The following is a 24904-nucleotide window of genomic DNA, read 5'->3' as shown; positions in this document are numbered from 1 at the left end:
GAACCAAGCGCGTTTGGTTAGGTACGCTAAATGGAATTCCATTCCGTCTCGATTTAATTTGAATGAATGGTAAGGTGTGGGGGCGGGCGCGACGATTAATTGACGAAAATTCACGTTAGAACAATGACTTTCTCGGCTCGAGTGCCGAACGAATGGTCGTCGCAGACAGCGGGAGAGGACTGTAATTCGCATCAGGATGGCCCATTCTACGCCAAGATATTCCAACTTCTTGGAAGGGCCGTAAAGAGCGACCGGCACTTTCTCGTAACGATACTTATGTGAAGTTAGCATCTGCTTCACTATATTTTTACCTCGCGGTGATGATGAAATAGCGATTTAGTGACCGACGAGATTCAACGCCGTTGGGGAAAGCCAAGGCAAAGTCATTTAAATGAATGCTAATTATTATAACTCACTTAAGTAATTATCATATGTATGTACGTTAAAATCTTCGAGGCAAGAAACTTAGAGAACTTTGAGCATGACACATTAAATAATGAAAATGCCCGTTTGCTTTGCTCTATTCTAGCAATTTCTACTTGCGAAGGACATAACTACATGTACTTTATTATTGATCACTAATCTCGTACATATTCAATCGTATCAATTAATTCGTAAACACATCGAAAAGTCATATTCATTTATTCATAAATAAGGTATCTATTTGTGTAATGTATTATCGATTTACGTTTCGAGTGAATTCAATCGATTAAATTGTTTCAAATGTGTGTATATGTGCTCGATATTAATATTTATTATCTTTTAGTCACATCAGGGCAAGCTGTTATTCATTTCTATCGCATGCGTAGCGAGTGAAACGATAATATAATCATGTTTTAGAGATATAACCGCGTTATCCAATCGTGGTATTATTTTGTCGCTTACTTCTCCCTTGGCTTGCTAAATTTCGCATACCGGCGTCGGCAAATCTGGGCATGAAAACGGATAAGATCGTTATAGGAAAAACGTGCTCCTCTCGTGGTCATGCACAAATCTGTAGTATTCCACCATCTGGCTTGCCGTAAACCCATAGCGGTTTACTCTTTTCGCCACGGCAATATTATCGATACATTCTGCTCACGGTGAACGGCTAAGTAACGTTAAAAAAAACGAAAAAGAGCGATACGCAACTAGACTCTTCGTGTTAAAAAAAAATTATTTTTCATATCACTTTGAAATATAATTCATGCTTCCTCGGCCTATATTTTTCCACAGATTTTAAATTAATTGTGTAAAAAAAAAAAAATAATAAAAAAGCATTACATTTGCTTTTGACAAAACGTAACAAGTGCGCTAACGACAATGTTATTCCGCGATCCTTATTCGAATAATTTCTAGATAGATGAAACCAGAATGAAAACGCGTACGTGTTCAATTTGATAACCGATAGAATGTAACTGACAGAGGGCTAAATATGATGGAGGGTTCGTCGCGATGACGATGATCCTTCGTAAATCGTCATGTGCAGAGCGTTTTCGAAATATGCGACCTACATTTTTTACCCGGAAAAGAGTCAGAGTTACGGACAGGAACACAACAGCTGGTACGTAAAATCGGTATAAAGAACTCTATCCGGCACGCGAGGCAGTAAATATCGGAATCCTCGTGAAACTTCAGAGTCATATACGCCCTCGCATAATGCTGGGTTCCTCTGGGGCGTTACGGGGCAGGCAGACCCGTCTATGAAATAAATCATTGCAAATACCTTCCGACACGTAATGGTAGAAGACCTGATTTTACCTCCTCCATGAACGAATTCTAACAGAGCATCTACAAATACTTATAATTTCATTAAAGGATTCATACAATTATGATATGCTATTTTAATATATTATGAGCTTTCGAGTGAGAAATTTGATTACAATGCATAATTCTATCTCGAAAGAGAAATTGTAGAAATGTATAAAAATAATAAAAATGAAAGTTCTTTAAATATCGCAATTCTTCCTATTCATATATTATAATAATTTCTATTATTAGTATTATTTCTAACCACTTTATTCCAATTTATTCTAAATTTTTAACTATTTTCATCCAAATTGATATAATTTGAAAAGAATAATTGCGTACTAAAAGTGTAATCTTCACTCATATGCACATGCATATCTTTCGCCTCAACTCACAAATAACACTTTAAATGATCAATTCACCGAAAACTAAGTAAATAGAAAGATATTTTTATCAATATTCGATGCTCGCAAACATGTTTTAAAGTACCATAAAATGGTTTATTTCGATAACATGCTTTTATATTACATATGCAGTTGTCGCACATAAGGCGACTTTCGCCGCGTTTGCATAAACGTATTCGCGTACCTCTCAGTTTTAATACCGTCGGGATAGTTGTACGGCACACTGCGTTAAGTGACTTAAACTTTTTTACGCTGTAATTGTAATGCAGAGTCCCCCGTCTCTCCACTCCTCAGTGCGTCCCATAAGATATCCGCATGAAGCACAGTGCGTACCAGGTGAGTCGTAACTTCGAAAAACGAATCGGCTCCCGTGGGGGATAAAAGTCGCGTCGCGAAGAAACGTGGAAAATGGTAAACTCGATGAACAATGGTCCGTTTTTTACGAGAGTCTCGTAACTGTTTGCGCGGCCCTAGCGAATGCATAAATGTGTACGAAAGGAACGAGGAAGAAAAAGGATCGCGCACAGTAAAAGAACCAGGACGGAAAACCTCGCTGCCATAAACAATCATGAATGTTTCTTTGCTGGTCGACCGTAAATTCATTTCTATCGACGATGAAATACAACTGCCTACATTTTAGCCTGCACTTTCACATAATTCTTAAACTCTGATTTAATATGTGCACCTATGCATTTTCGCAAAACAGCACGGCATAAAGAGCTTTGGAGATTTTTGGTATTAAGATATATATCGGTTCATAGTTGAACACATTATATTATAATTTACTTCAGGAGATAATGAAAAAATGCGAACATATCATATATCTATCTAAAGTAAAGCATCAAATTGATATTACAATTCCATAACAAAATAATTATTACATTAAATAATATTGTAGGCTTTGTTAGTATATAGATAAATTATTATTTTCCAATATATGCGTATAATTATTATTATTTAACTTATTAAAATATTAACTTTATAATAATGAAATAATTTTGCAAGTCTTTTATATACAAGTAATATATATATATATATGTATAATATTGATAGACATAATAGAAATTAAAATATCAATTTTGTAAAAGACATGAACGTTAAAATAATATAATGTTTAACAAAGTTGGAAATTTCTATCAAGAGTTGTATATCATATCATATATTATATATATATATATATATATATATATATATATATATAATATATGAGATACAAAATCATATATGGACAACTAATTTTATCGGCCGTTACGGTGATGCAATGATGCGTGCAAATAACGGGTTTTCATTTCGCACATCAAATATTGCCAACAACTCTATATCAAAATTATATCTCCGTAAATGAATATTTAGCGATTCAAAAACCATGCAATTTCGCTTTTTTTTTTTTTTTTTTTTTTTTTTTTGAGTAAACGTGAACGAAATAATAATGTATGGAAAATTCTGTTATAAAACAATGCAAAAATATCTGTGACTCCTTATTGAATTTTATACGATAAAATTCTATCGTTTGTCTTTATCGTAACACTATAATGTAGCAGGTAGATAAATTTCCCATCTATCGAGGTAAAGCCGTAAATTTCGCGAAAATACAATACAAGCTAGAGTACCGTACACAGTGAACAAGTAAGCTCGAAGTACTTCAACTGGACAATGCTTCTTACGTACTCGTCCGCGAAATTCACTTTCCAATAAAATTGAGTGTCGATTATTTCCACAATTATGTCACATTTAATTTAGAAATACTCGAATGTATCTCCTGGTCGCCGTTGCATTGTCATTTAATTTCATTGGACGAAAGCTTCTCGACACAATGGATATAAAATAGATTAGAAGGAAAGACTCGATCGAATCTAATTTGTAACGCTCGACCAAAATGGAAGTACTGCGTACGTGTCGTCAAACTTTTCTGCTTTTTCTTCGCACGAAGGAGAATCTAACACCTCGAATGTCAATTCACACACAATAAATATTAATATCCTAATAACATTAATCATCCTTTAAAATAGTTATACGTTTATGCGATCTCGTATTGTCGTGTCATTGTCGAGCGAGATGCATACGAGTAGTCTCCGCTTCATGCGAATACACGCTACCAGAGAGAGAGTATGGGGAGCCAGCTGTACCATTTGAGAACAATGCGGCACAGCAGTTCGTACAGATGGATCAGCTTGCTCTTCCTGGGGGGAACGAGATTGAGAGAAAGAGCGGGAGCGGCTGAACATTGATGAAGAGAGAGAGAGAGAGAGAGGGAGGGAGGGAGGAAGAGAGAGGAAGAGGTTGCCACAAGGTGATTCTACGATATTACGTACGTACCAGCGCACAATGGCTGCTTGCACTCGTAGGCGTCGTATCTTTGGACATACCTGTCCGGCACACAAATAGAACCAAAGGCAGAACGCTTTGAGTCCCACCAATGGTTCATGGTACATGTGGCAACGTCGAGAACACGGGCCTTACCTGAGCGACCCAACATCGACCGATGCGGCGCAAGCAGGTAAATGCGTCCCCCCCATCCCTCGAATCTATGAGACTAGGCAGCTACGTAAACCGAGGTTCGATCTATCGCTGATTGGGTTTGCACGATCACGCGGGTAAGCTAAATCGAAATTCGCATCTCCGAGTAAATCTACTTAGAACTCAGGGTTACGCACGAATTGTGCTAGACGATTTATGCTCACGGCATTCAAATAATGTTTCTTCGATTGCTCCATCGAAATCGCGCACGAGAGAGATCGGCGAGAAAATCCAATATTACATTAAAACTGGATTTACTCCGCAAGCGAAGAATGTTACAGTGTGTGTGTATTGACCTGCTTTGAAAATGGGTTGCATAGTTTTATCGCGGCACTTAAGACTTATCGTTAATATTCGTTGCACCGTTGATGAAACAAGCGCGATATTCTTCAAGGCACTCGTGTTTTATAAATGCATAGCATGGTACATTAAAAATTCTACTCGACGAGCGGATGCTTTCAAAAGAGACAAAAAGCACTCATGCATTGTAGAAATTTCGAAATCAGGGTATCCGCTAAAAAGATTATTATCGATAATCCGTCCAATTTTACATCGAAGAAATTAATTTCAACATACTCGTTTTGTCGCGATTTCAATTATGGATTCCAATTCCATATCGAACGCGAATAATAATGTCGTCTTGCAATTTCAACAAAGAAATCTTTTTCGCATGAAAGCTAAGAAAATAAGAAATATAGACAAAAAATATAGACAACGCAGTGACAAAATTACATTAATTTTTTAAATAAAACTTTATGAATTTTTAAGAGATCTTTCTCTTGAATATCATTATTTCTATATCCATCAAATTAAAGAAATATTTTTTGCGAGAATGAGCTACTTAAATTTTCGTGAAGTAAAGCTAGCACTTCGTTTCAGATAATAAGCAAAATACTATTTTGCAATCTTTCGCTGCAATTAAGAAAATTGTAGATTTTACGAGCAGTTATTATAATTGCACAGGTGGCATACTTCGTGCGCGTTTATACATCTCGTTGACATTTAATGAGATCGTAACGAAGGATACCAGATAAATGAAGCATTCATTTACGCAATTATCGTATCATTAAGAAACATAAATTTCATAAGCGCGTTAAAGTGTTACTTCATTGCAATTAATTATGACACATGTATTCATTAACAAATTCATTAGCGATTTGTTCCTTTGTGTATCTTCTGCTCGAGTGTTCTGCTCGATTACTAGAAAGTAACAGTCGAGTTCTCTGTGTATCGAAAGGGAAAAGCTGCGCTTTTCGCGACTAAAGACCGAGCGTAGAGCGCAAGAAATAAAAGCAGAATAAATACGAAGAGAATGGGCGAAAGGATCGCGTTAGAGAGATACACCGGAAAATACGTTTTCCACATACTCGCCGAATATTCACAGGATATATTGGTAGAAAAGAACGCTTTTCGCGAAAATATACCTATGCTTGTTTAAGCGGAAATTCGAAAACTCCGAGTGAGAAGTATAAGTTCAACGAATGAAAAAATATATCCGTAGAGAAGATATTTTCTATCTGGAGTTATATTTGTATTAGCCTGGTTCTTAAACTCGTGATTTTTTTAATTTATGTATTTTCTTTCGTGACCATACAATATTATGGAAATAATTTTAAAAAATATTAAAAGAATATCTTTTGCTGAATCATAAATTGCAATTTTAAATCGTTAAGTCTTTGCAGTTATGATTATGTAATCATGAAATATAATTATTAAAGCTCGAGCTTTGCGAAATTTGAGTTTAAGGAGGGAAACTTGTGTACATGAAATTTAATTCAAATTAAGTCAAATTAATGATGATGGAGTGGGGGTCATTTCTTGAAATTGAGAGAATTAAAATTCCTTTACGATGAACATCATACGTGAACAATTGATCGATGTTTTTATACGTACATCAGCAAGTTAGCAAGATCTTAACATAACATACGCGATCCACCTTCCTACCTGCGGTAAAATTACGCTGTTTGTTCTCGTAAATGAAAGAGAATGACCTGCCACGTGGTGACTCCAATCCTTTCGCGAGACATGGCGGAATTGGCAATTATTTATCCGGAAATGCTTCCGGGGCAGGACTGCGCAAAGACACGGTGGCCAACTAATTGCCAATTTCGAGTAGCAGGATTTACGCGGCACACGAAGGTCGCGTATAAATCCATCGATTAAACTCGCTTAATCGCACGCGCGCCTGTGTGTCTGCAAATGTGTCGGGACGCATTTTTATGTCACCTGTATCAATAGCATCAAACTGTCAATCCGGATCAGATGCTATCGGTCGGTCCGAACGAATACGTTACGTCGCACTACAATGTCGGTCAGACATGCGATAAAATTATTAGAGACAACAATTGATAGTCGGCGTATCGATGCGCAACGCTCGCGGTCAGAGTGAAGCTGCTGAATTATTTTGTTATGCAGATAACTCGCTCGCTCCAAATTACAGCTCGATACGTTGGCTATGCATATAGACTGTCGATCATCGATCGTAATTTCACCGCGATTTCACGATCGTTCGCTAAGCACACATACTTTTCGTATCTCTCCATTTTACCTCGATGCATACCTACTACTCTCCACTACCTAGCTACTTACTCTCTCCCCTGCCAGCGTCGGTGGATATCTTACACACGCGTACGTGCTTCGCGTCTTCCTCCAGAGTCCTCCGCGTTTCCCTCGTGGGGCCCCGAAATCACGGTTTTCATTCGGGTTTCTAACTTGGAACTCGCTTAAAACGCGTACGTGCCCGTAGCTCTTTCCATCGCCGACATTACGACACTTCGGACTCGTATCTCATCGCGCACGATCACGTTCGAGAACTCTGATATCTCTACGCGAGGGGTTCTCTCGTTCCAACAAAAATAAATATCCAACACGTACTATCGGATTAGGAAATGTGTTTGGATGACGTCCATGCTCCGCCGGATCTCGCAATGGAAACCATTTTTTGCCTCCAACATACTTCTCGGATGTCATTTGCGAATGGCCGCGAAATGTATACCGGATTAAAATATATTCCTGACTATATTTCAAAAAGTTGCACGTATCGATACTTTGCCGAAATTCAATCGTAATTCCGGAACGAGACGACTCTAGCCGCGCTAAGGAAATCGTACAAACTTGGATAACATCGGAACTTTGACACCCCGCCAAGACTCGGAAATTGCAAGCTGGTCGAATCATCCCGTAAACGTAAACAGATAATGCAACTGTATAAGGAAGTAACTGCCAAATCTAAAAGTTTAGCTATAAATTCCACAAATTATTACCCGAGAAACTTATATTGTTCCGATTTTATTTACGTGATTGGATTTTCACGAATAAAAATAAAACTCGGCCTGCTCGACATTAATGATATCGTATAACGCGACATGTATAATTAATTAATTTTAATTCGAGAAACCGCAATGTTATATTGTAATGTATGTTGAAACAGTAAACACGGTAAGCGAAATAATAAACTTTTGATTGCGAAAATAATTTTCAATAGTAATTCAATATAGCCCATGGGATCTAAACTAACCCTTAATCGATAAGCGACTGACTTATCCTATATAAGAGCCTATGTAATTTCAACCTTCACAGTTCACTTCTCATTCCACTGAAATTTCATACGCATCGCTAATTAGGAACCAGTCACGAGGGGTAAATCGTCGCCCATAAATTAAGCAAAATTACATGCGTCGTTAACGATAGCGTGTGATTAGTACATACATCAAAGGAAATATGAATATTATATTTTTATTTTAGAAAGTCAAATAAACTTTATATGAATATTTGTATTTTTAAAAATTTATTTTTATTCATATACTCCAAATACTAATTATTATTTTTATTCACATTTCTAAATACTAATAAATTTTAATAGAAAATTAACTAAATTTTGTAAGCAAAAATAATTCTAATATTTAACGTAATAAAATCACATTTTAATATCAACGTTAAATTAGCTATAAATTAGCTATAAATTAGCTATAAATTACATTTGGCTAACGTTCCTGTCAGATTGAATTTTCAACTTATAACTTCGGTAATCTATAGGCGAATCAGAGCCCTCAACTATTTACGATCGTCGACTGCCAGTATTGCTTGTGAAATTGCGTTGGATGAAATTAAGGTCAGTGCATCGTCGGAATCCGATCGTCTCGCGCAAGACTCCGCAATTTCGCGTAGGTAACCCACGAATTGCTCCGCGAAACGGAGACAACTATGTCGATCCGCATCAGTATGCATGTATGCCGGTATGGCCGCGATTACAGAACAAACGACGGAAGGGAGGAGAATCGAAGAGCTGGAAATTGAAGAGAGACGGAGAAAGAGAGGGGGGGAAAATATTCGAACGTCAATGAGTTTACCGTACCACGTCACAAACGTCGGCCAGTTTACAAATCCGATAATACCAAACGCCAGCGATGACGCTGCTGTTTATGGATTATTACGGCAATATGCATTCAAACGTAGAGGGAATCGACGAGCAAGGTAGACGTGCGTTTGTTGCGTAATTTCAGCTGCGGTTATACGCGGATGCGGCTGAATTCCGCTTCGATATCGCGGTGAGTTTTCCTACCTAGCATACAGGGAGAATCACCCTTGTCACGATCCCGTTAATCCTATCGATTTCATCTTGCCTTTCGCCGCCTTGCTCGTTCGTGGTATCGCGCAAAAAAATTCCCCGACACGTTATTGGTAATCGTTTTGTGCTTCTTAATCTGATTTTCTCCCGCGCAACCAATAGTCGGGAATTTATATCGAGCCTCGGAGAATTTCAAGCGAGCCACGCTCGCTCTTTCGCATTTGATTCTATCAGACAATAGGAACTCTGAACATTCCAGTATATATCTTAACAGGCGTACAACACAAATTCTCTTCAATGCATACATTTCTACGGCCATATGGTACAATCATACTTGCATTAGTGTAACAGGTATACGAGTCGAAAATGCCATAAAAATAACTTCTGATCGGATAAAATAATCGGATAAGAGTAATGTTGGAAGTTAATGGGTTGGATGAATTGAAGATAATAACAAGATATGAATGTGTGCGAAATTTGTTGATAACTTCGCGTAAAGTTTATTTTATTATGTATCTCGATTATATAAAGCGATGTAAACGATATATAATGTGAATTTGATACGTAAATTTAGTAAGGCATAGATAAAGTGTATAAATATAATAAAGCAAATTTACATAGCGGTCTCTCTATACTTGTCGAAATGAAGCGCGCAAAAAAAAATTCGCCATGTACAATCCGCTCTGAATCCTCAGAGTAAAACCGATTTCAAGCGGGATTATGCAAAACCGATTTAGTAAAAGCTATAATAGTGAAACCAGACGCGGTGAATGGATAATACGAGGGACGAGCAAGGAAGTGCATTGTCTTGTTCACAGGTCGAGAAGATTTCTGCAGTTCAGTTTTTCAAATGTCCTCCTTGAGAAATTCGACGCGAGAAGCGCAACCCTGTTAGATATAAGAGCTATTCCCAAGGAACTGTGTCACGCGTAATTTGAATAATTAAATGCTGTCGTGCATCAAGCGAAGAGCAAGTAAATCGTGTTCTGCGCTTGTGCTTCCTCATCCTTGTAAAAATAATATTTATTTACAAAAAGATGTAATCAAAGAAATATTGAAGAATAAAATAAGCATGTATTGAAATGCTAAATGTACGATTCGCTGAAGGCATGTTTATAAATTGGATTCGTTTATAAATATCTATAAAGATCTTTTCATTGTGTGCTATTTTTCATTCTTTTTATTTTTTATTTTTCTATTTCCATGTTAATAATATTTCTCTCTTTTTCCTCGATTTGACGTCTATAATATTTTCAATGCTTACGCTGTGGCGTATGAAAACTTTATTATTAACTATATACCATATAAATGTGGTTCACTGAAAAGTCTAAAGCCCGTAAAACTACATGAAAGTCCCAACGTCACTACGCATCATATCCACATACATACGAATGACTTATTAATGTCGAAACACCTTAACTTTTGAAGTAATAGTCGCGTCATGCGCTATTTTATATCAAAAAGACTGCCATATAAACGATATTAGTTATATACCACTTTTTTAAAATAGAGAGAACACATTTATTTTTTAATAATATTTAAAAATACTTGACAAGAAAAAGATAGAAAGCATGAATCATAAAAGCCATGTATTGTACAAATATTAATAAATAATATAATCGTTATTTTTTGTTTTGTAACAATGCATTATTATGTCATACATGATAATTATATTAATTAATTATACAAATATACTAAAAAATACAATTAATTATACAATATTAATTATACAAATATACTGAAAAATACAATTATGCCGCAACATTATTTTCATATTTCTCATCTTTTTATAGATACTAAAACTAAGTTTAGCTGAATGGAAATAGAGTAGTGGATATAATTACGTAAATTGTTCGGAAATATAATTTACAATAGAAATTTTTCTATTATTTTCTTTTTATAGATCTTGAGAGAGAAATATTTTTCTATTTGCAGCACCTTCATATATGTATATATAAAGCTTTTCCTAGTAAGAAATTATCTTATCGTCTATAAACATATACTTCCTCCCTAAAAGCATGTCAGTATCTCCCGCATATGAATATAACCCGTGAAAAGATAAACATACACACAAGATAACCATATGCATTAGATTAGCACCGACTTATCGGATTCGATTTTACGATCGACTACTCATCTTTGAAGAAGATTACTTATCTTTTATAAATAACATATTTTTAAATAGCATCATTTTTATCATTGCAACTGTCAAACTGACAAATTGTAAAAGTTTGAATCACGTTATTGTGCAAAGAGTATATAATACACTTTTTTATATATAAAATATATATATATATATATATATATATATATATATATTTAAAACTTCAATTTTCTTTCATCTTTATATAAATACATGTAAAGTTGCTTTTTTTACTCCTATCTTATATTTCAGAGACTTTCTTTTTCAGTTGCATTGCACGATACGATGCTCTTTCGTTGGGCTGGGGGCTAATAACTTGATATCACCTCTACAAGTTGTATGAAGATCTTGAAAGAAACTAGTTTCGCTCAAAAGTTTCTCTCGGTATGAGAGAATCGAAAATGTGATGCGTGCGCAAAATATTTTTAATATAGAATTCTTAATTATATACGCGTATATTTAAATATACACACATCAAATTTAACATAATTTTACGATAAAAAAATTAATAGAATTTATTGAGATCAAATAATAATAATTTTCAAAAAATCTTTAAAAACTGTAAAAACTGTACAAAAAATTAATACGAAGTAAATTCAAACGAATTCGAAAAAATAAATACACAAGATGGAATCATGATGTATTCTAGTATATCCTCTGATAGACAATAATGAAGTATCTTGTCAATATCTTTGCTATAGACTGCAATATGACAGTAATGCAAATTCTGTCTTGTGACATTAGAGCTTTAAAGCAAGTGGACATCAAATGAAATATCGATTCTTCTTTCGCGACGTGCGTATACTTTTGTAGAGACACAATGTGCATTATTTACAGATAATGCTTCCGCAGAGAATGAGGAATAGCCTTTTACTAAATGATTAGCTACACGTTGTTAAAAAGTATCAAAGTAAAATTATCGGTTTTCGCATTTAATTAGAAGTACGGACCATTATGAAAGAAACATCGTTTCTCGTGTTTAATTTTAACAATTTATATAGAAAGTCGGATATTGAAATCATTTTATTATGGTACATTTTTTGTCAGATATTTCATGATATTCAGATAATCACTTCAAAAGATTGATATAAGTTTTTATACGTAATAAAAAAAGATAAAAAATTCTTTCTCTCTTCCTTTATCTATTTGTCTATCTATCGATCAATCTCTTTTTCAATCACGCATATTTTTAAAAAAAGATGCACCTTCCACCAAACGTTCATTGCTACAGAATTTCCCATTTCTAGATTCGTTTGCAGATTCGAAAGTTTTTCGGAAAGTTCCTCGAGCGATAAGAACACGGTTGCAATTCATCATTTCCGGTGTACATGCAAAAATCATTGCGTCAACTATATACATAGCATATCGAAGGGCGCATAATTTTAGAGAAAAGTTTAATAACATGAAGATTGAAATTATATAGTCGAACACATCAAGAGCAAAACAAATTTTACATACGAATTGGAAACTATTTTCACAGTATAAATTACTTACGTGTATTATAATGCGCAACACAATCGAGAAGATCTGATCGAACCATAACCTGCCGAAGTGTAAATGCGTGAATACATTATTCCATCAATGCTTCCGAACAGAAGCTCCCGGGCAAACCACTTACGACGAATAATCCGCGCTCGTTCGGTTAAACCTCGATGCCACGATAAACTCTCCACAGTTCGTAGCGTTGTCCGACATGCTTATTAACAAAACAATTAACTAACTCCTCTTCCTGCACAACCGCAATTAAACAATTGATCGCTCGTGCGCGTTTACTATCTCATCCATCGGCGGAATATCCACGCGATATCCCGCTGTGACATTCGATATTCCTCTAACCACGACGCGATACGATGCGATGCCGCGTGCTACGCTGTCATTGCCTAGACTAATAATATCACCACGCGGCGTCGGGATTGATATCGTGATTGTTCGATGTCCCGTGAAATTGACGCTTAATATGCGGAGTATCACTGTGTCCGGTAGCGCACCGGAGTCGCATCAGTGTATAATTTTATCGAACCGATCCGGGAACTGTCTTTAAATATTCCAAACATCGCAACGAGGCCGCCGCACGCAACTTCGCGGGTTCGGGAATGATAAAAAAGGGCGCGACACGCACTCGTTCGCGAGCTACCGCCCTAAACTACTGTACGTAGTTTGCTTACGTTCTCGCAATATCGATTACAATGTAATTTACAACGCATTATTGTTGGGGCATCTTTTTCGTTCAACACATAATATATGCGTACATCATTCTGTTGATATTTATATTGTCAATGTTTGCAAAATAATTAATATAATGAATATGCAATAAAAATATTTGCATCGTCAGAGTGAAATATTTATTTCTCTAGTACTTCTCATCATTTAAATATTAATTAAATAAAACAAAGCGTTAGTTACATTATTTGTCACGCATAATAAAATATACTGCCAAATGTAGTGAAAATTGCATTGTACTAATAGCAAAAATATAATTTTTGAATACAAATAAAAATCGAGTAAATGTTTCGAATAAGTAAAAAATTTGCCGTAATATTTTATCTATGTTAGCAGGATGCATTAATTGATAAATGGAACACGATGTTAAGAAAACACGAAACAAATCAATACTCTGTACTGCAAAGTATGCAAATACTCGCATGAATATTCAGATTCGTTAACTCGCTCGAGATATCTTCACTTTCATCTCTTTTGCATATAAAGAACATTTTCCAATCACAGTTTTACCATTAGAACTTTGAACTGGATCATTGGCTGGCCAATTATATGCTTTTTATTATACGAGTAAAAATCCGGAGTATTAATTTTATAAAGTATCATTTAACAGTCATTTAATCTCAAATTAGATATACATTGCATATTAAATATCCGTCTTTAAAAATCTTATTTTTAAAACTTTGATTTTATCGTATCATTAGCTTTATCTTCTCATTACTACTATATCGTATTAAAAATGAATTTAAATTAAATACGGGAAATTATTCTCTGATACTAATTAACGCTTTTAACAAAGTCCCAATCACCGTTTTCTCTCTCTCTTTCGCTCTCTAGTTTTAATTGCTTTGAATTGCAGCGCACATCGAGAAACTGACCTGTCGAGGTTATATGTGCATACATGCGTTTAAAATTAAATACATACCCGCATAGTGCGCAGGAAATTCTAGTCTCGATAGGTTAAGGGTAATATAACGAGAGAACAAGTTCCAAGTAACGGAACGAGTGACGAAACCGCTGTCCCTAGATAGAAGCACAACAATTACTGGATTCGGAGGACGAAAACCGCATTTACGTTAATTCGAACCTTGCGCCTCTCGCGTGATATATGGAGGATTATCGGAAACCTTTAACCTTCGTCCATGATTTACGCTACTCGAGGAAGTTTCTATAGAGACGGTCGTATGCGCCTCTTCGAGAGTATGTTTGCATGTAACCGACCTAAACGAATAAAATTGCAGCCGCGCATGATTACATTAAATGCAACTATTAGTTTTCATATCTATAATAAATATTAGCGGATTTATAACATCGCTATCATAACTACGTAAAACATTTGAACATAATAACTTTGTGCACGATTATGTAATTTCTTTTTTTATGTACTATCTCGTAGCTCGAATTACATTGCACATGCAAGAGATAATAAAATAGTGATTAATAGACTAGAGATGGCGAACTGTAAAGCAGTTAAATTGAGTTTAAATTCTGAAAAAGTATTCTACTAATAAAAATACTGAAAAAGCTTATGTAGAATTCCTGGATAAATTCATTTATAATGCTATGTAAAAGGATAACATCACCACTGACAATTTTATGGAAAACAAAAATCATGAAATACCCTTCTCATTATGATTCGCTTTGTTCACGTGATGAATAATATATACAATAACGATTCTCTACAAAAATGCAGCAAATTATTTTGTTTGGCTTTACTCTTTAATACAAGTAATTGAATGCTACAAAAAAAGAAATGTTACGTATAATAATAATAGTTCTATTAAACTATAACTAATCGAAATAAAGAGAGAGAGAGAGAGAGAGAGAGAGAGAGAGAGAGAGAGAGAGAGAGATTTATATAAATAGTTTAAAATCCGATCAAATTTTTTTTTACATTTTTGTAAAAGTTAAATTCTTCTAAAGAGAAGCTTAAAAAGTGACGAAATAATAATAATGAAATTAAATCACTTAATCGTATCAATTCGAGAAATAACAAAGCATCACATAAAAAAGCACTCGACTGCGTATTTGTTGATGCAATATCTCGATATATACTTGTTGCGGTAGTTACAGATCATGATACGCATTCGTATAATGTTGGCAACCTTTGTGAAGCCAATTAGCCAATTAAGATATATTTTTGTCGGTATGAAACTCTATGACATTCATGATATCGTATAAAATTCTATATGGGAAAAATTATCTCGTTCACTGTATCAAAGTAATGGTCCTTGTAAAATTTGTATTTGTTGCGCAATAACAACATTATCGAAGATGATACTTCGTTTGAGTATCGCATTTCATCTATTAACATTTTTCACCCCAATTCTATTGTTACAAATTTATACGATAGAATGTGTGAAAACATTTGTGTTTTATAAAAATCTCCCGTATCGAGATAAAGCGTCGTTGTATTAAACAAAATTGACGTATATAAATAAAATTCTGTATTCTTAATAATGTTTGTCTCTTCTCTCTTTATTTTGTATAATAATATTATATAAAGCAAATAAATTGTGTTACGCATGTTCTCAATAAATATTATTTATTACTTTATTTCATATTTTAATGCCAAAACTGCGAGTATTCAAGAAGATAAAACGCATTACCATTAAAATAACTGATTAATAATTTTTAAGCTTTTGTATTATTAAAATATATTTCGAATTTGTTAGGTAAATCAAGATGTATAAATATAATAAAAATATAAAATAATAAATATAAATATTAAATATATATATATATATATATATATATATATATATAATAGTATTCGATGCGTATATCCAATTACTTCATTATTAAACATTAAATATTAAATTTTGCCCGACAAAGAAAAATGTAACATTTATTGGAATTACATAAAATTGTCACAAGTATTTTATTCTACTATCATTTACTACTTATTTTATATGTATATTCTATTCTAAAATTTATTTGATTACTCTATTGAAAATTATTATTTAATAATCCAACATTTGTAGAATCGACATACAAGTTTTGTCCAACTTGAGCATGGCAATTTCAGAAACGTGTAAAGTAGCAGTGATCAATCGAAACGGGATAATACGAGCATCGATTAGTGCCAACTTTTGCATGCAGCTCTCTAATGTAGAACGTGCGCGTGTAACGGCACGTTCGAAAAGGAGAAAACAAGCCTGCTTCATCTCGCACTCAGGACGGAATTTTCATGCCGAGTGGAATCGGGAATTCTAAAGTTTCTTGAGAAATTGCCATTGCACGTGTCGACCATCAGTGCTCCAGACACACATACTGCGCGCAGAGGACTCAAATTAAACCAAAATCGACCAGATAAAATATAGGACAACTATCTTCACTCACGTCTGCGCATGAAAAGCACGTTGAACTTTATATATACCGGAAATTACCCCAGAAAACGTAAAAACATCACGACCACTTTCACGCATATGCATCTCGGCCATCTTTATAGCCTGCCTCGCGAATAGACTGTCGCCCCTTTATAACGAGTAACAATCCCTTGAAAACGTTCGCTGGTGGGAACCTGCTCTAGTGCCATGCTCTAGTACCGTTAAATCGTAAAGATGTAAGAAGACGCGGTAGAGAAGGTAATAATTCTATATTATTTTTAAGACGTCGAACGTTGATGGTTTCATAAGAATGAAATGACACCGCGTCTTTTCTTCGTCAAGTCGTTTAATTGTAAAAAATAATTTGTTTTTTTTTTTTCGAGACGTGCTTATAAATGACGTATTTTACAAAGCAATCATATAATATAATATTCATACAATAATAATATACATTCCTCGAATTTTATTTCACTAGAAGAGAAATTATATGTGTATATAAATTTATTTAATTGAATCAATAGTCATTTATTAGTAATTTTGCTTGATAATGTTAAAATAGGTAACTCTCATTATTGTTAACTAAATTACTAAAAGATAAGCCAATCTTTTGTGCACAATTAAAAATATTAACTTATAATAAAAAATGTAAACTAAATCACGCAAGCGTAAATAAACTATTTTATCTTTGTTATATAATGAATTGCTCGCTTTATTGATGTAATTATTTTAATTTAATAACAAAGCGAAGTATTTAATATTTATTCAGTTATCACATATGTAATTTTAAACTTATCGTTGTATTTATTTTAGAGTCATTTTAATTATTGTGACTGCTTTTTTCCACATATAAATGCAATGTAAATGTACACATTCATCTTTTTTACATTGTTTATATAACTAACATGAAATATACGACACAATATAAAATGTTTTGTAGCTAAAAGTAAAAATTTTATAAGAAAACACCCACACAACAAACACTATGATCTCTAAAGATGTTTTAATAATGTTTTAATGATGTATAATACGTCATTAGACGATTTTATACTAGTAAAAAAAAGATAATAAAATAATGGTATATAGATGTGCTATGTATAAAAATAATAATTGCAGAATGATAAATTACATTTGCAAAAAACTTGGAAATTAATATAATAAATTCACTAAATTCAATAAATAATAAATTATATCAATGTGACATTTATAAAAAAATGTAAATCGATCTCTATTATAATCTATGGTTTTAACATAAAATTGCCACATTTATTTGAAGAAAAGATAATTATATATCGGATACAATTTTGTATCGGAGTAATAACTATATTTTAAGTAAATATTGTACGAGAGACTACTGACTAATAATTGAATGCTAATTCTGCACAATTTAATTTCTATGAAAAAATTTTTATACAAATTAATAGAATTAAAAATTAGTAGAAAATAAAATATTAAATATATAATTAAGAGAGAAATTTAAAAAGCAATTGTAATTAATAAATTTAAAAAAAATGTCTACAACATATAAATATACATTTTATTCGTTATTCTTGATATTTATCATTTTAATGTGGTGGCATCATGAAATTAATTATCATTTATATCATTTATGTGTTTTTCGTTATGAAAGGAGAAAGGAGCGCTGAATCCAATAAAAAGCGATATTCTCACTATTCGTATGTTCTTCACTTGCAAATCAATTTTCATACCTCAGAAATATCGAATGAGATCACTTGTGCTTACAGTGTGCTTTTCCTCTTTACTTGGAACCAGTATGAAAAGACATTATTGCTCAACAAGATGGCACAGTCAATATAGAATAACGTGGATCATATACAACGGCAATATCCTTTCATATACAATATATACACTGAGGAAAAAATTATCTTGAAATAAAAAGCTTTTAGTTAACTCAAAAAAGTTTTATTCGGTGGGTACTAATCATTACTTGTACTTACTTGTATTCAAAACGTCTGTTTGCTTAAGTTAAGTATTTATTTACATATGTTTAAAAAAATATATATGCTTAAAAAATATAATTTTTAATTAAATATTTTTATTTTAATTTTACAAAATATTTATTAAAATGCATTTTTTATTCCCAAAAATTTTAAATTTTTTAATTTTAAAAAGTAATATATTTAATTTAATAAATTATAGTATATATTTTACGAAAATAGTATTTAAATATAAAAAAATATATAAATGAAAATAATGTACTTAATATAACATGCATATTTAATTAAAATTAAATGATTTTGCTTAAATGAAATAAACAATTCCTTCCATTTAAAGTAAAAGTTTCAAGAAAACAAATTTATTTGATTTAAAAAAATTTTTCCCTCAGTGTATATATATTTGTATATGCAAAGTTCTTGATCATTCGCTGCACCTTGAACATTGGTGTTGAGGGACAAGAGTCAGAAATGTCAACTATTATGCGAATGTGACCTAACAATACGAACCAATTCTGACACGTGTGCGTATTAACATTAACCGATAGATCGCCACTATCGATACATACGTGCCCTTACTCCGCAAGTAGTTTGCAACCCCCCAGGGAAATCCGTCATATTGGTATTCGAGAAACGCCAATCGCATTGTGCGACCGCAATAGAGACGATCCACCGTCGAAGATATTCCTATATCGAAATCGCGATTAAAATCGCATAAGACACTAACGTAATAATAATTCAAGTAAACGTATAAATAGAAACCATTTAGACTTTATTTAACCATTTGAACTTGATTATTAAAATAAAGAGCTTAAAGTTTTAGCGTAAAATTCATATGCGGAATTATTTAAGTATTATTAAAATAAAGAGCTTAAAATTTTGGTGTAAAATTTGTGGAATTTGTTCGCGCGTATAATATCACATATCATATAAATAAAAAAAAAGTGAATATTTCAAGAAAGTAGATGTCTATTTCAAGCAGGTAGTTTCCTTGAATATTGGATGAGAAAATTACGGAGGCAACGAAAACAATTCGAAAAGTTTCTGGTTTGCAAACGACTCTGTGCCTCAGCGTATCAAATCGATTGTGCACGAACGAACAACCGTCAGCGCGATTCGTTATACAAATGACTTCTGCAAGCTCGTAACGGTTGAATGAAAGATTATCCGCGGCAACATCGATATAGTTATTCGCTACGCACTATGAAAACGCGTGACAGTGTGAATTATCGATACGCTATCTCGAACCGCTGTCCCGTTCCGCAGGGAATATTCCGGTATTCGAAATAAATTACGCGCGGCATTGTCCTGGACGATAAAATAACGCCTCTCGCAACTCTTCTGAAGAGCGAAGATGGGTCGCGAGCTGTGAAGCGATGTCCGTAAATGAGTTTATCATTATTACGTCATAAAATTGTTATCGCCTCGACGTCGACGTCGAGTAACGATACGTTGATGTAACTACGGTGCAAATTTATAAAGGTCGCTTTAATCGGAAAAAGGAATCCGCTGTTGCAAAAGGGCTTGTACGCTAATTCCGTAATAACAAAGTAATTCGATAGTAATTCCGACTCGATACAGAGAGAACATTACGAACATTGGTACGCATATACGCGCACCGATAGTATTAAATTTATACTAATAATGTTCGTGCGATGTTGAGTAATTAAATCGTGATAATCGTTACACAATGAAACGGTATTTGATATTCTTGATGGTTTACGAGTTAAATGAACATTAGAGTACTCTCTAATTGAGTAATACCCCATTCGACTAATGCCCGTTAATTCCTACTAATATCCCGATCTTGTACAAGCAACATTCCCTAGCGGTTTATCCCTCGGTTTCGACAACTTTCGGTCGAATTTCCGGGTCTCATCGCAAAATCGTTACCGCGCTGATAGTAGATTCGCTTAAGGTTCCCTCGGATATCTCATGTAAATTTGCGAACGGCTCGCTCTCGCACGCGCTCTCGCGATTTTACATCGCTCTCGAGGAAACGGCCGGCGCACGGCGCTCCCTCTTATGAAGCATGAATATTTTAGTACGAGCGTCTTCAGCTCGTATACGATGCATCAGCTCTATGCTCTATGGGCTCCCAGCTCGTATGGGCATCCAGCAGCGCGCACTAAAACGTAATATCGGCCGATGTGTGGCCGATTATACGAATAGAGCGTGAAGCATAGCCAATTTGCTTCTCGATACCGCAATTAGATCATTATGTACAAACTTCCGTAATTGGAGCATATGTTTGCATATACACGTTACACACGCTTAACGAGCTGAGCGTAGGGAAAATGGAACAAATAGCTCCGAAAAAGTAAAGCACCGTCGGCGCGGCATGAATAAATACACAACTCGCGCGAAGCTGGGTCGAGCGAAGGGAAATTCGCGTTCTTCTATTCTCGATGTAACCCGAGACAAAAATTTGTTTATAAATTCGACATCATATATCACGTCAGCCATTCAAATCACTTTCCATCACTGACCATTCAATCTATTAACAAAAGATTAGATGGCAAGATAATAAATAATTTTAAAAAATATTGTCGGAAAAAAATCGTGTTGAAACAGCATCCATTTGTTAATACAAATATAAAAGAATAACTCTGACAGCATTTGATAAAAAAAATAATTTCATAAAAATATAAAAACCTGGTCAATACCTGGCATAATGACAATTATTTTGCTTAAACAAATATTTTTTAAATTAATATATTCTCTTCTGATTACATTCATATTTTTATTTTGTTCTCGGATTAAAAAATAAACTTATTATTGTTATTTTTGCAGTGGTAAAGCGCATGCACATTAAATAACATCTTATCAATAATATTGCAACAGATCATATAATAATTACATATCATTATTTAATTATATAATTATTATATATTTATCAATACAACAATTACATATTATATTAAATAATAATTAATATTATAATATTATACAGTTCGTGAATTCTGAAATTTTTATTCTTTATGAACACATAAAAAGACACGTACTTACATACACTTGTAATATTGTATTTATGACTGTGCTAAATTCACGAAAAAGATTTGCACCCGCTATACGACAGATGAATTATTCGAATACAACGATACCGAGAATGCTGACATAGAATGGCCGAATTTCATATCTTAATATTTAATCTGGAGCCGTTGTGCTTATCGCAACGTAACAAAAGGAAGAAAACAACTGGGTCGTACGTATGTTAATGAATCTGCGATTCCAGACTACCCCTCATTCGGTAAGCCAAATCAAATAAATCCCAGCACCGCTGCTTCGCAAGACAGTAATAAAAGAAAGCAAACGAGTGTACTCGGTAGCGCGTTTATCCTCTCTCGGTCCCGAGCAAGTTTTCCTACTTCCGCTTCGATGGCCCCAGCTTCTCGACGAAGCGGAAAAAATATTGGCACAACAATAACGCGCCGACGCGGAAAACAATAATTGACTTAATAATCGAAACGCGAATTTTACATCTTTTTCTTAATATACTTCGATGAGTATTGCATAAAATATTCTTTGATAAAAAACAAGCAAACTTGAAAATGAGCACTGCATAAAATAATAGGGGACGTGCGTTAAATCTTTTTTATTAATATAATTCTTCGATGTAGTACACGTACAAATTTATCTTTAATATTGTCTAATTAATTATCTAGTGAACATAATTTTATAATGTGCAAGAAAAATTACTTTCTTAATTACATGTAGATCGATTATTATATGAATCGCGCGGAGAAGCTTAATACAAATTACTCTTTCGCGTTTCGATTAGCCAGGGATACGAGAAATTGGGGCAGTCGTGTTAATCGTCTCTTTTCGCTACTTCTCGCAATCAGTAAAATTACTTTACATCCGACCATGTCCAATTGACCTATAAAACGGAATAAAACGATGAAAAGTAGATTTACCGCCGAAAAAGTGCGTCGACGCGGATATACGCGTTCTTTCAGTTCAATAATTCGTACATTCGCTCGTAAATATGCCCGGATGTATAAATTGCTCGGATCTTATAAATATCTCTCTTGTGTCTATAAATCACACGCAATACCATCTTCGATTTCAAGCGGATGAAATTATTGCAAAATCACACGCGACATAAAATTCTGCGAGTTGTTTCTCGTAACATGTAGAACAATTCTTTTGATGATTTGCGCGCAAATAACTCACGCGCGTGATAATTATTCGATTCGACGCGTCTTTAGACAAGAAATGTATCTAAAATATATCGCGCAATCTGAAACTATCTTTGCATCAAAAAAGAAAAAATTTATTCTTGCGTTGTCAAATGGAGAAAATTGTGTATGCGAAAGTATCACGAATACCATCGCGAGCGCGACCTCGATTTTAATGGTACCTTAACCGTTAATGCGATTGTGCGTCGTGAGTAGGTACAAAGCTTGCTTTATATCCTCAACGGTTTGCTCAATATTAAAAATCAAGGCGAGTATGACTCATGCGAACCGATAGCGACTCGAAAGAACGCGAGTAAAGAAGTGATCCTTTGTGTACACTTGGCGATGCATTTGCTCAGAATTTCAATTGAATCTCCATTTAACGATTTGTATTTTTAACTGAAAAATGAAATTTATCAATCTACACTGTGGGCTTTCACAATTATTAATATTCTTATGTATTGCTCATTTTCTGTATTGCTTGCCGGTGTAATTGAACTTTTGAGATAAATTATTACGATGATATATAGGTTCTCGTAATTTTCGATGAAGAATGAATTGTACACACATAAATAAATGGCGAGTACTAACATTTCCCTCCCATTCCATTTTCTTCTTATTCTTTCTTCATCGCCGGAAAAATGTTTTTACGCTCGAATAAAAACTCTTTAGAGCTGCACTCACACGACGATGCAAAGTGCAAAGCATGCTTCGTTTTTTTTTTATATTAAGCAGACGGGATATGTATAAATGGAAAACATGATTTTTTTAGTAGTCGATTGACTACATATGGATCTTATTTCGTCTTTCGTAGAAATATATTTATCTTCATAACGTATATAGCGTTTTTGCGACTTCGTCTCATCGTATATCTTCCATTTGGCTGTGTTCGGTGTGCATCTGCGCGATATATTTTCAGCATTCCGCATATTACAGGTTTGCGGAGTGTCGATAGAAATAATTTCGCGAATGTCAAACCTTCAAATCGCAGACAAGTATAGAACAGAGCAAATATCGACAGAATTATTTACGCGTTATATACAGAATCTCAGCTTGATATTGTGCAACCGCACTTTTCATGCCCTACTTTGAGCTGAAAAATTTCATGTGATATATTTCATGTTTCCTTTTATTGCACAGAATATAAAAAATAATAATTACACAAAATAAGTGATTCGATCATTTATGTCATATGTATAGACAGATATAAGTAGCTATATATAAGTATATATTATGTATAAACGACAAATAGTTGACCAGATGTACGAGTGTATGCATTAATTCTGCAATATTTATACGTCAGTGCATAATTTAAAACAGTAACAATTTATAGTGATATATTAAGTTGAACTGTGCATAGTAATTTTAAGCAATTTCTATGACATTCTCGTGCATATGTATATTCGCGGTAATATTTCTCTGGTAATGCATTCTGATATCTTTAGAATCAACTAAATTGTTTTCTCTTTTCAAAAAGAGCGCACAGTGCACAGGCAATTCTTGATTGATCATACTTATCGTAAATCTACCTTTTCGCATGCCCCAACATATTGTTGGTAGCTATTTCAATATACGCCCCCTAGGAAATGGTGTCGATTTGTGCGACGTTGATTAATGCCTATATGAAAAATGCAACCCGTGGACTTGAGTCGATTCGAGCACGAACTCAGCAAACATCGGTCCTGTCGATCTTGAACTTTGGTTTTAATCTAACTTTCTTAGGCAAAACTTCTCAACATTTTAATAATTCTCATATTAGAAGTTGTCCAACTAACGGCCGATATATTTCCGATATTCAGAAAGTACAATCGGAGTGATAGCCGAAGTGGAGTTTTCCCGATTTGTTTGTTCGAAAGAAAAGCGGCC

The 24904-nt window shown here is 34.0% G+C and overlaps 1 protein-coding gene across 5 annotated transcripts in view; it reads right to left on the bottom strand.

The window, feature by feature from the left end:
* The window catches only part of LOC105254457, a 199835-nt gene that overhangs the window by 163659 nt on the left and 11272 nt on the right, over positions 1-24904 (bottom strand). The window contains exon 1 of one of the 5 annotated variants that reach the window (XM_025413168.1): positions 4449-4623. The exons of the other annotated variants lie outside the window; for them this stretch is intronic. The gene's annotated coding sequence lies outside the window, so the exon portion shown is untranslated. Of the gene's footprint in view, positions 1-4448; positions 4624-24904 lie in introns of those variants that run through there. 5 annotated transcript variants of the gene reach the window in all.

Source organism: Camponotus floridanus, unplaced genomic scaffold (assembly GCF_003227725.1).
Source record: "Camponotus floridanus strain SB8 unplaced genomic scaffold, Cflo_v7.5 scaffold61, whole genome shotgun sequence".
Taxonomy (NCBI): domain Eukaryota; kingdom Metazoa; phylum Arthropoda; class Insecta; order Hymenoptera; family Formicidae; genus Camponotus; species Camponotus floridanus.
This window is presented reverse-complemented; position numbering and strand designations above follow the sequence as displayed.